Consider the following 15,745-nt stretch of genomic DNA (forward strand, 5'->3'; position numbering starts at 1 on the left):
GCAGTCTGTCCCTGGTCTGTCTCCCTGGCTATGGGCCTTCCTTCTTTGCCTCTTAGCCTCAGACTGTTGGCAAAGTGTCTCTTCAAACTGGGAAAGGCCATGCTGCACAGCCTGCCTCCAAGCTAACCATGCAGGAGTGTATAGAAGCTCAGGGACCCAGCCGTGGGGCAACAGCTGCTGCAGAAGTTCATTTTGATCCATTCTAGTGTGAGCCTAAATACAACAATGCTAATTTTCTGCAATCAATTTTCTATATTTCAAAAATTTCAGAGAGACTTAGGAGTGTGCTTGGTTTTCCTTATTACTTTATCTAGCTGCCAGTGCCACATGGTTGGGTAGACCTGGGCTCTCCATCACGAAGCCTAGAAGATCTGAGCTCCAAAGACCACCATGGCTGTCAGCACCCTCCCCCGCCCTATTTTGCCCCCCTGCCCCCATTGCCCCCCCTCCCCTTTGGGAAGGGGTCCAGAAGAAACTTTGTACCCCTTGCTAAAATTCCTCTCATAGGCCCTGACCTGAAGCTCCCTCCTTCCACCCTTCCCTCATCCTTACACTCCTCAGTTCTGTACCAGCAAAATAGTGGGCACAGATCCAAAGAGGCCCATTGGGGTAGCAGAGGCTATCCCAAGGTTTCATTACTACAAGGTAATGAAAGTTCCCTTATCTTGAGGAGACCTCTGAACTGCCCCCTGGCTGTGCTCCATTGGTGCAGCTGCACATGTGGGGGAGGCTTTAGTTAGGTTTGGGCCCTGAGTATCTGAAAAGTGCCTTTCCATCAAATATCCACCAGGGTTTAGAAATAGGGGAGCAGGTAAAGGGCGAACTATTTGTTTGTTTCCTCATTCAAACACCACCTGTACCAATACACATGTAAAAGGTAGATTCTGCACACACTTCTTCAGGAGGATGCGAGTGAATGGTGTTAGACATGTGTTTCTTCCTCCTTAATAGAGTAGCCAGAGCTGCACATGTGTAGTGCTGAGCAATGGTGGCAGCACTGAAAAGCTCTTCAGGAGTTGGGAGGGGGCTGGAGTTTCTCATCCTCTTGCTGAATAGCTGGCTGGCACTATCACTATCAGTAGACAGGGGTTGCACGGGTGTAACACCTGCAGCTGTGCCTGGATCAGACTGCAGAGTTTATCTTAAGGCACAATGAATATTTCTAATACACCATTCTTTTTGTGATTCATAGAGCTCTGGTGCTGAGTTCCAGCCATTTTATTAATCTGCTGGGCACAGCCAGATGCAGTGTAAGAGAACTCTCACTGCGGTTTTTACAGTGTAACATGTTTCAGCAACTCTGAGAAGGAACAACTGCACAGGGAAGCCCCAAACAACAGTGGCTGAAGAAGGGGGAAGAAATAAAAGCTCTCCACTAAGCAGCGTTGGGGGCACAAAGTACTGAAGTGGTAAATTTCACAAAGATTAAACCATAATTCTGCATTTATTGGTTCACTGCTATGGAAGGAACTAAAGTCAAAATTATCACTGTCTAGAGTTGTAAGAGGATTTAAAGAGAAAGTTTAAAAAGTCATATGGAAAGCATACAGTCAACTCAATCCAAAGCATGTCTGCTCAGAAGTAAGGGTGCAATCCTAAATGCGCCAGCCCGGGAGGGTCGCAAACGTGCCATGAAGCACATTTGCACTTCCATGCAAGTCAGCTGGGCCACTGCAGGGATGTGTGCCAGCCCACAGAGCCCACATCTAGCCTCTGCACCGATGGGGTATGGTTGGTCCATGCCGGCCAAGCTTGGCTGGCAAGGGGTCCTGGGGGTGTGTGGACAGGGTGAGGAGCAGGTATTTCAGGGAAGGGGAAAGCAGGCAGCAGTCAGGCCCATGAGCAGGCAGACGGGGAGCGGGAGGCAGGGCTGGGATCCGGCAGTTTGCCGGATCCTAGCCCCATTCTCAGACAGCACAGAGCAGCTCCAGGCTGCTCTATTCTGCTCAGATCTATACCACCTTGTCAGGTGGTGCAGATTCGAGTAGATCCAATGGGACCGCTGTGGTTCTCCCCGGGGTAAGGGATATTTCTTCCTCTTGCCTTGGGCTGAGCCTCAGCAAGCCCGAAACTTGCGCTGGATACAGTGCAGGCCCACTGGCCAGCCTGTTCCAGTGCAAGATAGGATTGCACTGCCCATCCCATTGCCATCAATGAAGCTTACGCCTCAAGTGTGGATAGGATTGCACGATCTTCAGGAGGATAAGTTCTTCTGGAGGATTACTGACAGCCCAATCCTATGGTTTTCTCTGCCATAGTATGCAGCTGTGCCAAAACAGGCCATGCTGCATGCTATTGGGGAGGGCAAACAGGAGGTTTCGGAGGGGAAAGGTAAAATATTTTCCCTTACCCCTCCATAATCCCCTTGACTACCAATGGGTTTCCTCAGATCTGCACCAGCTCTTTAGCTAGCATAAGTCCAGGGAGACAAAGGGGACATGTCAGCTAGCACCGGAGGAGAAAGTGTCTGGTGCAAGTCACCTGTGCTGGGTGCCATCCCCTCCCACCTCTGACACACATCGGGTCCTCTTCCTGTCCCACCTACCCTGTCCTTTTATGCCCACCCTGCCAAATTACTGAAGTTGTTGGGCCTTCTTTGCCCTGCCACCATGCATAGGGCCTCTGCAACTTCTACAATGGCAGTCTAGAAGCGCACAACTCTGCACACTTATGGAATGTGTTTTACAACATCGTAAACCACATTCTGCCACCAGAACACTAATTCCAGCAGCAGATTTCCAGGATAGAATTGGGCCGTAATCAGATTAACTAGGTTAGTATTGTGTATACTAACAAGCAGTAACTGTTCAGGGCTTTGAATATAGATTATTTCCAGCCTTACTTGGAGATACAAGAGAGTGAACCTGGAATTTTGTGCAAGCAAAGCAGAACCTTTTTCACAGTGCTAGAGCCTTGTCTAAAACTACAGCTTGTTTTATGCACTGTAATAATAACTGCCGAAACGAAGTGACACAAATGAACCAGTAGATAAAGTGTTGAATTTTAAACAGTTCTGTCTCAGCCATTGACTCAGGGCATGTCTTCATGGATCCTGGAACTGGGGAAGTAATTGCGACATAGTAATTCAACGCATTATTACCCACAAGCTACATAGTACCCTTCCCAGCTGAAAGAGAGTTCCTGGTAGTCTGCAAGACTGCAGACAATGTTGTTCATTTGGGGGAGAATGTTGCTTCGCATCGCTTCCAGCTTTACCCAGAAACCATTAACACAGACAGCTGTTCTGTCAACTTGATCTCAACCTGATTTGCCCCTTGTTGTGTAGAATCAGCATCTCTAAAATGAGAACAAGTAATTACCGCAGATACTCGTCTATAAGTCGACTCCACAGATAAGTCGAGGGCAGGTTTTGAGCCAACAATCATGGAATTTTCCATGACCCTCGGATAAGTCAGGGGTTACACTTAGGGGGGGTGTCTGACTATAGTTTTGTCTGATTTTACCCAAGGCCAGATCCTGAAAAATAACCTACCTAATTGTTACCTAAGAACTGTAGTCTCTAATTTATTAAAAACATAGTAAAAGATCATAAGATACATTTTTATTCTTTTTAAATTCTGGTCTTCACCGCCTTTTTGTAAACACTATCAGTGTAAGTGCACTGTAAACACTATATACCAGTAGAACAGTGATCCCCAACCTGGTATTCATGCACTCCCAGGGACACTCAACAGGACCTTTAGGGGTACTTGAAAAAGAATGGCATAATGGAAGTCATGCTCCAGAATGCCTTGCAAAGACCAGCAAGGCAGGAAGGGAGGTAGCTAGTTGGCTGTGAAAGACCCCCCCAATAGCTAGTTTTTGGTCATCAATTCATGTATGAACCAGTGATTGAAAACCAGCACAGTCAAAAAGCTGAAACGTAATATGGAAAGTGATCAATCACCCAGAATTTCTCAGCACACTTCTGGCGCAAAACAGTGCAAAGGCAGAATCTTCTGTTCCTTCAATCAAATGAAAAGAGAAAACACTGTGATGAATACCTGAAGTCTGGGTTTTCATATGGGGAAGATGAGGGCTTGTATTATTAATTACAAACATTTTGCTAATAGGAAGGGTACAATTTATGGAACTGGGCTACCAAGGGATATGCCAGTGAAAAAGGTTGAAGCATGAATCAAATCCACCTTTAAGGTGTCTGGTGTGTTAAACCAGAAGCTCTACATACAACATACAACCCATAACACATAACTGAGAGTGTGCAATTCAATTCACAGCAGAGAGATGCAGCTGCATATATTTGGAGCCATTTTTACTCAGAAGTAGACCCACTGCTTTCCATGGGTGTTATTCTGAAGTCAGGGTGTGCTGAATTGTAGCCTGGGAAGGAGGGTCCCATCCTGGTGTTTCCAAAAACAGACCTGCTTTGCAAGTGTTTGCCAAGCAGAACCAGAACCAGGCTGCAGCAGAAGGAAGGAGATTAAAAGGTTGACTTTGGCTGGAATTTCCCAGTTGCCGTAGAAACAATCTCTGCCCTGCCTGCCTGGTGCATATCTGCTGCTTGAGAAACTTGGCGCCTGCCTGTCTGCCACTTGAGAAACGAAACTGTTCAGAGTTGAAAGGCTCTGCCCTCTGATTGACCTGGAGACCAGGAGAAGTGAGAATTGGAGCTTGATTACGTGGCAGAAATTTCACATACTATATGTGAGTATCTACGGTATATGGAAGAAGAATTAAGGGCGCAATCCTATCCAATTTTCCGGCACTGACATAGTTGTGCCAATGTGGCTTGCACTGCATCTTGCAGTGGGGAGGCAGTCAAGGGGGCCTCCTCAAGGTAAGGACCTTTGGGCTGCATTGCAGCTAGGTCAGTGCTGGAAAGTTGGTTAGGATTGCGCCCTAATGCTACAATCCTAAATACACTTACCTAGGAATATGTTTGAGTAGACATGCATTGGATTGCACTATAAGGCATGCAAAAGTAAACAAAATAATGATCATAAAGTACCTGTAAGAGGTGTAAAAGTACATAATTATATCAATAATGATAACCTCATGAAGTACATATAGTCCCAATAATTTCATCTCACGTGATTTGGATCAGATGGAAATTTCAGTTGGCATCCTTCAGTTTCGGAAGACTATGGTATCGCGCTCTGAATGGTGGTTCTGGAACAGTGTCCTCTCCAGTGCGCGAAGCCTGGGTAAAGTAGATATAGAGAATAGACTGTTACCCATGCAGCAAATCCCCCCTCTCCACATTGCTGAAATGGTCCAATGGAAAGGCAGAAGCCAATACGGTTGGTTCCAGCGTATGGAATCAGATGGAAATGAGCTTCTGTTTTCAGAATGATCAAAGTGCCATTTCACAAAGAGACAGAATTGTTTCCCCTCGCAGTTTGTAGCTCAAGTCATAAATAAGGATGCAGCTTCCGTTTGACAGCACTTCAACTGCATTACAAGCCTATACATGTACAGTAGTTGTCACTGCCTATTTTCATTAGATAAGCTGTCAGGCTGTAGTTAAATGGGTAGCAGATTGGTTGAGGTAGAAGAAGTTTATAGCGTTGCTGAGCTGTTAGGCACTGACTGGTACAAGATGACTCCTATCACAGTCAGAATTTCACAATTGATCAGCTGTATTTCAAACCTATATGCTGATCAGGTTTCTAAAACATTATAAACATTGTTACTTCTTGATTTATTATTGTGCTAAAAAGATCCCAAGCAGTTTATAGCATACTGTATCTCATGACCGACTATCAATTAATTTTATAAATTCTGTCTTTTGCCTGTCTGGCTTATGTTCTAGTTCAACTTTAGAACCTGGACTTGATCTTGTATGCCTATAAAAAGATGCCTATAAAAAGATGCCTATCCCCACTCCTGCTAATAACTACTTGGGTTTTCAAGTGCCTGTCAGTTTGGAAGAGAAATGGGGCCAACTGAACAATATGGTAGTGGTTTCCGCATGCTTCGGGTACTCCATAGTGCAAAGAAGTGGACACATTTGTAAATTAAAAGTTAAAGAACAATTTTAAATCCTGAAAGTGGCCCAACAAGGACCTGAAGGCTTCCAAAACCTATGGAATATTGACAGCAGTTGAGCAGTTAAGAATGTAGAGCGACCATTTTCAAATCGTGTGCTGTGGTACATTGGTGTGTCACAAGGTCTGCAGATGTACATGTATCCCAGGAGTTTGGAGCACAGCAGATGAAAATCATTGAGAAACTCTTTCGGCTCTAACAAGCTGGCAGAGGAACCAGGGACCAACAATTCATTACTACTGACGGTTGCCCTAGAAACAGAGCTGCAGAACCTGGAGGGGTTTCCCAGAAGCTGGAAGTGACATCACAAGAGGAGAAGACCATAGGGGAGAGTGAGAAAAAAAAGTTGAAAATCAGTGCTGTAGAATTAATTAAAAAATAAATATTAAAAAAAGGAATATGGATGAGGGAGACAGAAATTGGTCTGTTTATAATAACTATCCAGAAGAGGGATTACAGCTAGGGGAGATGTATGCTGTGTGGTTAAAAAAGCTCTCCTCCCTCTACAGAGGAGTTCTATACAGAGAAGTTGCAGGAAGAAGGAAAGCAAAAAGAACACCATTTTCTTTTCTACTCCCCAGAATCATCCCACCCACAACATTATAGCAATAAACCATTCAGGTTCATGGTTCGGAATTCTTTAGTGCTGTGTTGATGGAAGGTGTCAGAAAGAAAATGTATTTTTTTCTCCTTCCTTCCTGAAATATCTCCTCTACCACCACCCCTTGAGGCCTGATCCACACTACAAACTTCTGTTCCAGGCAGGTGAAGCAATGAGCAAGCGTGCTTCTCATAAGAGCTAGGGATACTTTATGGCATCTTGTTGCAGCTCCCTTCTGGAACTAATTTTTCAAATGCAAGCTGCAGTAGCCCATGAGTTGGGGCAAAAAACTGCACATGGCTGCCACAATTGGGAAGCAACTGAGAGGGAGGGAGAATCTCCACTCTTCCCAGATGCTTTCCATTGTAGGCAGCTGAGATAGGGGGTGGTTTGCACAGTAATACATAGGCCCAGTGCTAAGGCTGGCTCATCTATGAAGTGAGCAATGCAGCTTGCATCTGTGGCAGGTGGCAGGGGAGTGGCAGTTTTGCAGTGCCCTTCACCCCATGTCTGCTGCCATCTCCCACCAGCCTGTTGTGAATCAAACTGCATTGATCCAATCCCTTAGTTTGCACCTTCCTTGTGCAAAGTTTAAAGTCACTGATCCCTTTAAATGTTGAACTTCACACAAGGAAGGAGTGAAGTGGGGGGAGGGGAGGGAAGTGGGTTGCAGCTGCCTGAGCCAACAAAACCTGCGTGGCCAACAGGTCACTTCATTTTCCTTGAGCCTTCATCGTGTGGTCCCTTTAAGCCTGAGGTGAAGGGGAGGGTTGTGGGTAGGGAAGTAGCCACTCATCTGGCTCCTTCCTCATCATCCCTTTAAATCAAATTGAAAGTGCAAAAGATGCTGTCCATGCATATGTCACATCTTGTTTTGTCAAGAAGATCATGCGAGAAGGAGTAGCACCATTTTTTTCTTCCCTGGTTGGGGGGCAGCAGCAGCAGTAGCAGTAGTAGTGGTGTTAGCGGCATCTTTAGTTTGGCCACCCCTGCCCAGTGCTCAAGAAGGGCCAGCAACCAGTGAGAACTGATCGTGTCTTCAGCTTATACCCACACAGGGCACTGCTGCTGTTCTCTGCTTCAGCAGCCTCCAATGAATGCCTACCGATAAGAGCACGGGCCTTCCATTCCTCTCAGCTGTGGTTCAGGCAGAAATGAGGCTCTGCCCCACCTCATCAGCTGCTGCTAGATGCCACTGTGAGGAGAGACTCTTTTCCTTTCACCTGTGGTCTCTGGCTCAGTGCACTTGCTCATGTCCACCGTAAATCTTTTGGCTTTAATAAAATGTGCTCCTGGCAAAAGGAAAAACTGCCTAATCAGAAAGCATTAATCACTCCAAAAAAACAGAATAGCCATCTATTAACTGGGGATGAATAATTTCAGCAAAGGAGATAGAGATTCTGGGAAACTTTCCAGAGACCAGCAGCCTTTTCTATATTTTGTCCTGATGGTTTTGGCCAGTAAGCCTTTACAAAACACCTCCCTAATCCCAAATGTGAATACAAAGTACAGACTCTGAGTATGTTGTACATACATTGTTTACGTGCATATACATAAATACATACATATATACATTGCATATGTATTCATGCATGCAATAGTATAGTAAGAGAGGAGCAAAATGTTACCACTGCAGGCACCACACTACAAAAGTGTCGTATAAGTGGCGCCTCCCTCTCACCATTTGGTTGGGTAAGTGCCTGCATATTGCTGTCACTGCCCAGAATCTCTACAATGGCGAGTGGGAGGGGCCACTGACACTGTGCTTTGTGGCACCTGCAATACTTTTGACCCCTCTCTAGCTATGCTACTATATGTATCGTATGTATGAAGCTGTCTTATACTCAGAACAATTGCTCCACCATCTAGCCCTGTATTGTTTACTCCCACTGCTCATGGCTGTCCAAGGTCTGGGAAAGGAGCCTTCTTCACTGTGCTATCTGAGTTCCTTTGACAAATGATGCTGGACGGTAGACCTGAGCATCTGCTGTACTATTGAGCTATGGCTCCCACCTTGTTCCAGGAACCTGCTGCTAATTATTGATGTGCTTCCATCTCATGCGTTTCAAAAATGGGCAATTATATTGCATTCAAACATTCATGACCAGATGATGAGAGAGATGATTTGTTAACAGATTTAATATTTAATATTTATAATATATTAGATCAGACCAAAAAAAAAAAAAAAAAAAAGGAGACGGAAATATTTGTATTTGCATTTCTGTATGCACGATCCTCCTGAAAGATAAAACCAGTTACCATAGAGATTCCTCAGCTGAAAGGTGGCCCACATCTGGTATCTGAAAATGCCAAGCACTTTATATATACTTTGTAAAGCAGGAAAGTAATGTCAGATTTGAATACCACAATTTGTTGTAGTGAAATCCATGTTTCCCAACACTCAAACTAAACGCATTTTTTGTGCGTTCCCTTTTTGGTAACCAACCAGCAGCTATACTTTCCTTGCATGAAGTACAATGAATAGTGAATTTGATATCAATTTCGGAAGTTCCAGGGTCAAATCTCTATTCAGTATGAAGTTCATTGGATGGCCTTGTGTAAATGGTTGTCACTGATCTATCACTGCTACCTAGGGATGTTGTGAGCACATGAAATACAAAGTAGGAATTAAAATTTGTTTCAGAATGAATTTAAAAAATGGATAAAAATTTAGCCCATTCAGGTCCTTTTTCATTCATTATGGGGTTATCCTGAAGTGTGGCAGAGCAGTAGTATGTCCTCCCTTTTTATATCATTTAAAGTAAAAATGGAATCAAAATGGACAGCCATTTTTCCCACAAGACTCTGGCCATTAGGGAGAAAAATTACAAGTTCCGTTGGGGACTGTCCTGATTTTGTGGTGGCAGCCATTTTCCCGCACTGCATAGGGATAATTCATTACTTACTTACTTAGGCTGCAATTCTAACCACACTTTCCTGAGAGTAAGCTCCACTGAACAAAATAGGACTTACTTCTGAGTAGACCTGGTTAGGCTTGTGCCCTTACTTAGTTACAGTCCAATCCTGAGCTCCCGTGGCGCACAGCTTCGGTGGCACCGAAAATGGTGCTGCCACATTCTGCACATCTCAGGCTACTGCAGGCAGCAGCCTAGGAGAAGGGAACTTTTGGCCCCTTCTCCCAGGTAAGGGAAGTAGCCCCGCAGTGGGGCTACTCAATTCACCACCGACCTGTAAAAGCGTTCGTGTAGGGTGCTGAGCCCCACATGAACGCTCTGGATCTGGTGGAGTGGAGCTCCACCGGACCCACCTCCCTCCCTTCCGCTCCCTTCCCTGGCACGCCTCCCACCCGCCCTCTCCCCGCCTCCTGTCTCCCTACACCCGCCTTCCGCCTCCTGTCTCCCCCGCCCTCCCCCTCCCTGGAACACCTCCTCCCCACCCCTGCTTACCTTGCTGCAGCTCAGTGGTCCATGCAATTGCCAAGTGACGGAGGCCGGGGGCCTGCCCAGCGCTAGCCCAGCACCAGCCAGCGCTGGGCTAGCACGGGCGCTCACCCGGCAGTAAGCGTCGCAAACGTGCCGTATAGCACGTTTGTGACAGTGCACGCCGGCAGTAAGCCGGCACATTGAGCTCAGGATTAGGCCCTTACTTACTTTTGGCAATTTTACCCTGCCTTTCTCCCCAAGAGGACCCAACGTGGCTTACAAAAGTCCAAGTACAAAAACAGTAAAAATCACAATTAAATAGCTATTGTACTCTGCCCTAAAAGCCCATTAAACATTGAAACAATCTTAATTTTTTTCCTTGAGTGTGAGCCTTTTATCCAGTGCTAGTGTACACTACTCCCAAAACTTTTGTATAAAAAAAAAAACTGTTCTAGACAAAAAAGCTGGGGACAAGACTATCCCCAGGCAACAAAACTATCTTGTTCTATGAGGATTGGAAGATCACAATGATTGGCCCCCACATGTAAGGTGCTAGAAAATGAATTAAGATCCCTGCATTAAGAACCCTGCCAGGAAGCATAGATAGCCTAGATGGAGCTTGAAGGAATAAGCAAGATTCAACAGCAGCAGAGGGTGACACTATGACTAGCAATAACTATGATAATAACCGTCTTTTTAAAATTGTATTTGAAGGAAGATAGGAATATTAAGAGCTAATGGCTATGTGGGTGAGAACATTCAGCAAGGCCTGGGGTTTTCCAACAATGTTCTTGTCCACCTCCTTTAAAGAATAAAAGCATAATAACCAGATGGTATAAGCAGATGGGATACAAACAGAAGCAGATGGGTAGATGGACCATTGGTCTAACCTAGGAAGGCTGTTTTAGTGTTCTTTATAGTGTTCCCCTGCTTTAGCTGTGTTAGCAATGTGTAGATTGATGTGAAAACACATATGCTCTCACAGTTCTAAGAACACTCAGACCTAAAAATCTTGCAAGTTGGCTTTGAGTCAGAAAGCTCCAGAAACTGGCCTCTTTCATCCTGCATGAACTCTCAACCAAAGCCGATTGTCCAGCCTGCTTTTCCAATTCTCCTACAGGCACAGCTGTCCCACCCAATGGCATAGCTAAGGGGGTGCAGGGGTAGCAGTTGCACCGGGCATCAAACTTTAGGGGGGCAACAAGCTGAGCTTGACACTAGTGACCAAAATTGTGAAAATCTTGGTAGGCATGAATAATACCATCATGTTATATATAATTGGAAAGGTAATTTTATGCTGAATGAAATGAAGCACACTGCATTGGAAAATTTGTATTCTATCAAATGTTATGGCCAATTAACTAGAAAATGAAAAGCCTTATGGAACAAAAAGTGGATTTTCTTAACTCAAAACTGACCTATGAGACTGATTGTTCTGAGAGCCAATGACATGTTATCATGGTACAGCATGAAACCAATAAGGTGATAATAAGAGTCAGCTCACATTTCCATGTATCATAATATAGTTACCCCGCTAACTGGGTAAAAAGGCAGTTTTGCAAGTGGTCCCCTCTTATATTTAGCAGGGGGAGAATAACCATCCCTCTTCACCCCAGCACATTGTCTCTAAACAATCAGGGGAACACTTTTTATTTATTTACTTAATAAATTTAGATTTTTTCCTGGCAGGGGGGTTACAAATCTTCTTTGACCCCAGGTAGCAGATATATGCCTTAGTTATGCCACTGACTGGGGGGAGGCAGCAGAGCAAGTGGGTGGCAAGCTGCTGTGGGGAGGAGACAGGTTTTCCCCAATTTTCACTTTTAAAAAAGCTCATTGCCGGTTGTGACATCACTTCCGGGGCAACATTTTGAGCTTGGCACCGGGCTACACGATCATTAGCTACGCCACTGGTCCCACCACATCAGATTTTACAGCAGCAGGGGCAAGGCATACTAGGAAGGAGGAATAAGTGTCTTATAGCCCAATCCTACCCTTGAGATACACCAAAGTATACACAGGTGCAATGACAGCCCTGTCGGTGTAAACATTCATGTCATGGATGCTGGTGCAAAACTGGAAAAATGCTGCACCGATGTGGCAACTCTTTTGGTGGGGAAGCCAAAACAGATAAAAGGTGGGATATTGGAGCAATGAGGGGAGTTTGCACATGCCATATCCCAGCTCCCCTGACAACAACAGGCCTGGCGTAGGTAGGAGTAAGCCCACAAGGAAGAAGGGGCAAGTGCAAAGCATCAGGAAATCTCATCTCTTGCACCTGCTGCCCTGCCCACCTCCCACAATAGACCATAGGATGCAGACTACATTTGGCAGCCAATCACAGAACTTCATTCCCAGTATAGAAGCTTCTGCCAGGAAGATGACAGCTCAGACGAGAAAAGGCAGTTGGTACACACTTTGCACAAAAAAACTTCATGCTCCTTGCAACCTGTATGGCAAGCTATTGTGTTAACACTTGGTGCTTTTTTACACACAAACACCTAAGTTGAATCTCTACCTCACCACCCCAACAGATGAAGCAAGGTAATAAAGGAGGGGAAGAAATTCCATGTCACAATGTATTGATTTTGCATCTCTCTCTCTCTCTCTCTCTCTCTCTCTCTCTCTCATATATCACTCTATTCCCCCGCCTTTCCCAATTCAGGAGGATTGTCAAATGAATCTTTGTTATGAGCTATGTTACCTACTCATCCCTTCATTTTGCAACAGCTAAAAGCAAGGATATCTGCTTTTTCTTTGTAAATGCCACAGACTCCAACCATAGGCACACCTGACCAAGCACACATCTGAACCCCTTCTGTTTTTCAGGACCACGCCACTGCCAGACAGGGCAAAACAGTTGCACTGCAGCTCTCCCAGGAAGGGTTCTGAACCACCAAGCTCTCTCCCACAACAGGATGCAACTGGATGTACACTCAGGTGATACTACTCTCCCTCATAAACACTGAGTATGTCTCTCAGTCCAGAGAACAGATGTGACTGATGCAGTTGTTAAGTCCTTGTTATTCTGTGTTTCTCCTTGCTTCCCATATGTAGCTGTCCCATAGGCAAAGAAACCATGAAGACCCTAGAGGAACTACTGCCTGTCTGCCTGCAGTGACCAGTGTGAGCTCAGCTGCTGACCTACCCATTCCAGTCAGGTGCCTGTGGCTTTGCAAACTCCATGGCAGACAGTGAACCAACTGAGGCAGCTAGTCCTCACTGTCACATGTTACTTGACCTTCTGTTGGCCAGTTTGCAATGGCACAACAGCTCTGCTGGGAGGAGATGGTTGGCAACCCCAGATGCAACTCTATCACTCATACAGTTCAATAAAAACATTGACTGCACCTCCCTTGTCATTTTCTTAGCAGTCAGGAATCCATTATTTCCAGCTGAATTAAGCCAACAGAGCCACATGACGGTATATAAATCTTTTCAATAAATAAATAAAAAAGAACTGCTCTACTGCCTAGGATAGCAATTGTCAACCTTTTTCATCTCACTGACAAGGTACTAAGGGCGCAAGCCTAAGCGCTTCTTCGGTCAGGGCAAGAGACTTGTGCTGGCCAAAGAGTTTTGTGAAAGTGCCATAAAGCACTTCTGCGCCACTCTTTGGGTCTGCCTCCTGCCTCCTTCCCACGCCCCTCCCAGACTTATGCACCAGCTTCCCTGAGCTGACCTGGGCCCCGGTGACAGGTGATTTTGTGTCAGCCAAGCTCAGCTGGTGCATGGGTCTAGGAGGGGCATGGTGAGGAGGCAGGAGGGAGGCGTTTCAGGGCAGGGAGAGGGCTGGGAGCAGGAAGTAGGGCCAGGATCCAGCACTTATGCTGGATCCTAGCCCTGTTTCCATTCCTGGGCGACCCCAGGCTACTCGGATTTGCGCCACCAATTTCGGTGGTGCAGATCTGAGTAGCCCCATTGGGGCTGCTGTGGCTTTCCCCAGGGTAAGGGGAAAAGTTTCCCTTGCCTCTGGCTGAAACAGCCTCAAACAGCCAGAAATTTGCGCTGGATACAATGCAGGCGTACCGGCTTGCCTGTTCCAGCGCAAGTTAGGATTGTGCTGTCCAGCTGGCAAGGCACACTATCAGTTTTCTGACAATTGACAAGGCACACCATGCTGCTGGTTGGAGGCTCACATTCCCCAATGGCCCTACTAATAAATGTCCCTTCTGCAAACTCCCACAGCACACCTGTGGAACATTAGTGGTACACCAATTTCCCACAGCACACTGGTTGAAAATTGCTGTCCTAGGGAAGCATTCAAAACTGTATCCCAAGTGGCTCACCACATAGTTGTGGACAAAGTCATGAATTTTCAGTTCTAAATTTGGAAGCTTCTGAAATGATCCTGCTTAAGAGCCACAATAAAGTGCTTTTTCCCAAATGTGAGAGCAGAATAATGCAATTCTGAACAGGTACAGCCTAGCAGAAAAGGTTTTTGTTGAAAGCAAATATGTCATAGTAAGCTATCTGTGTCTTGTTTGAGAAGTATGCGATGAGGCATGTTTTCCAGTACAGATTACCACTTGTGCTACAGCAGCAAAATCTGATTCATAGGATTGGGCTCACCACCTTTTTTTTGAGCTGTCACATAGCATTCTCAGCAACCACAAGCCTCTAGGAATAACTAAACTACTATCTCTGTACCCCATCTGTGTAGTTTGAGGGGAGACCACTTTCTCCAGCCTAATTTCTCCAGCCTTTGATTTAATGCATTTTTTGAAAAATTGGTTTTATCTAACCGTCAGGGGAAAGCCTATTATTATAGCATCCGTAATTACAAGAAATCAGTGAATTCATCAGTAATGAAAATGAAAAAGAGAACAAAGCAATGAACACTCGGGGAGGCCTCCTGTGCTATGGTGTCAGCAATTCCAGCAATAAACCCTACAGATTTTAGATTTAATGAGCTTTAAAAGAATAGATGTGATACCAGGGTGAACCGTATGCAATTTTTGCTTACCATTGGTCTCATTGACAAATTACTGCCAAGTGTCAATGCAAGCCAAGATATGAGCTGTGTCGAGTTTTACACTGTAAGTTCCATTCTGCCTCTTGGTGACAAATAGACCATCTGCTCAGTCTAACAAGGCTGTCACAGTTTGACTCTTCTGTAATCATCTTGTTTAATAAGTCAAGCATTTTCACTTTAATGAACAGGTCTTCTGGTACATGGCTGTCTCTCAAATCCCCGAAGATGTCTCGTGAAAGTACTTTTACTCTTAAATTATATCAAGCACATCACAAACCTGTAATCAGGCGCGAAGCCTTCAAGGAACTTCAATACATGCAAAAGCATACAATGCCTTACTTTTGAATTTCCAGATGCATTTCACTCATAACAGATGGACAGCCTTATTCTAAGAAACTGTGGGCACAATCCTAACCCCTTATGTCAGTGCTTTCCAGCACTAGCATAGCGGTGCCAATGGGACATGTGCTGCATCTTGCAGTTGGCTGTCACTCACGGAGGCCTCCTCAAAGTAAGGGAATGTTTATTCCCTGACCTCAGAGCTGCATTGCCCTTATGTCAGTGCTGGAAAGCACTGACATAAGGGGTTAGGATTGTGCCCTGTGTTAATAACAAGGGTTTAGGCTGGGGCATCATTCAAGAGCCATTCCTCCACAGTACAGATCACACCTGATAATTCAATCCTAGTGTATTTCTGGGCACTAGTTCTGCACACTGAGAAGTTAGTGTTCTAAACAATCCAACAAACCTATGAACTATAATATGCCAACACACTAG

The sequence above is a fragment of the Tiliqua scincoides genome, chromosome 1 (genome assembly GCF_035046505.1).
Source record: "Tiliqua scincoides isolate rTilSci1 chromosome 1, rTilSci1.hap2, whole genome shotgun sequence".
Lineage (NCBI taxonomy): Eukaryota > Metazoa > Chordata > Lepidosauria > Squamata > Scincidae > Tiliqua > Tiliqua scincoides.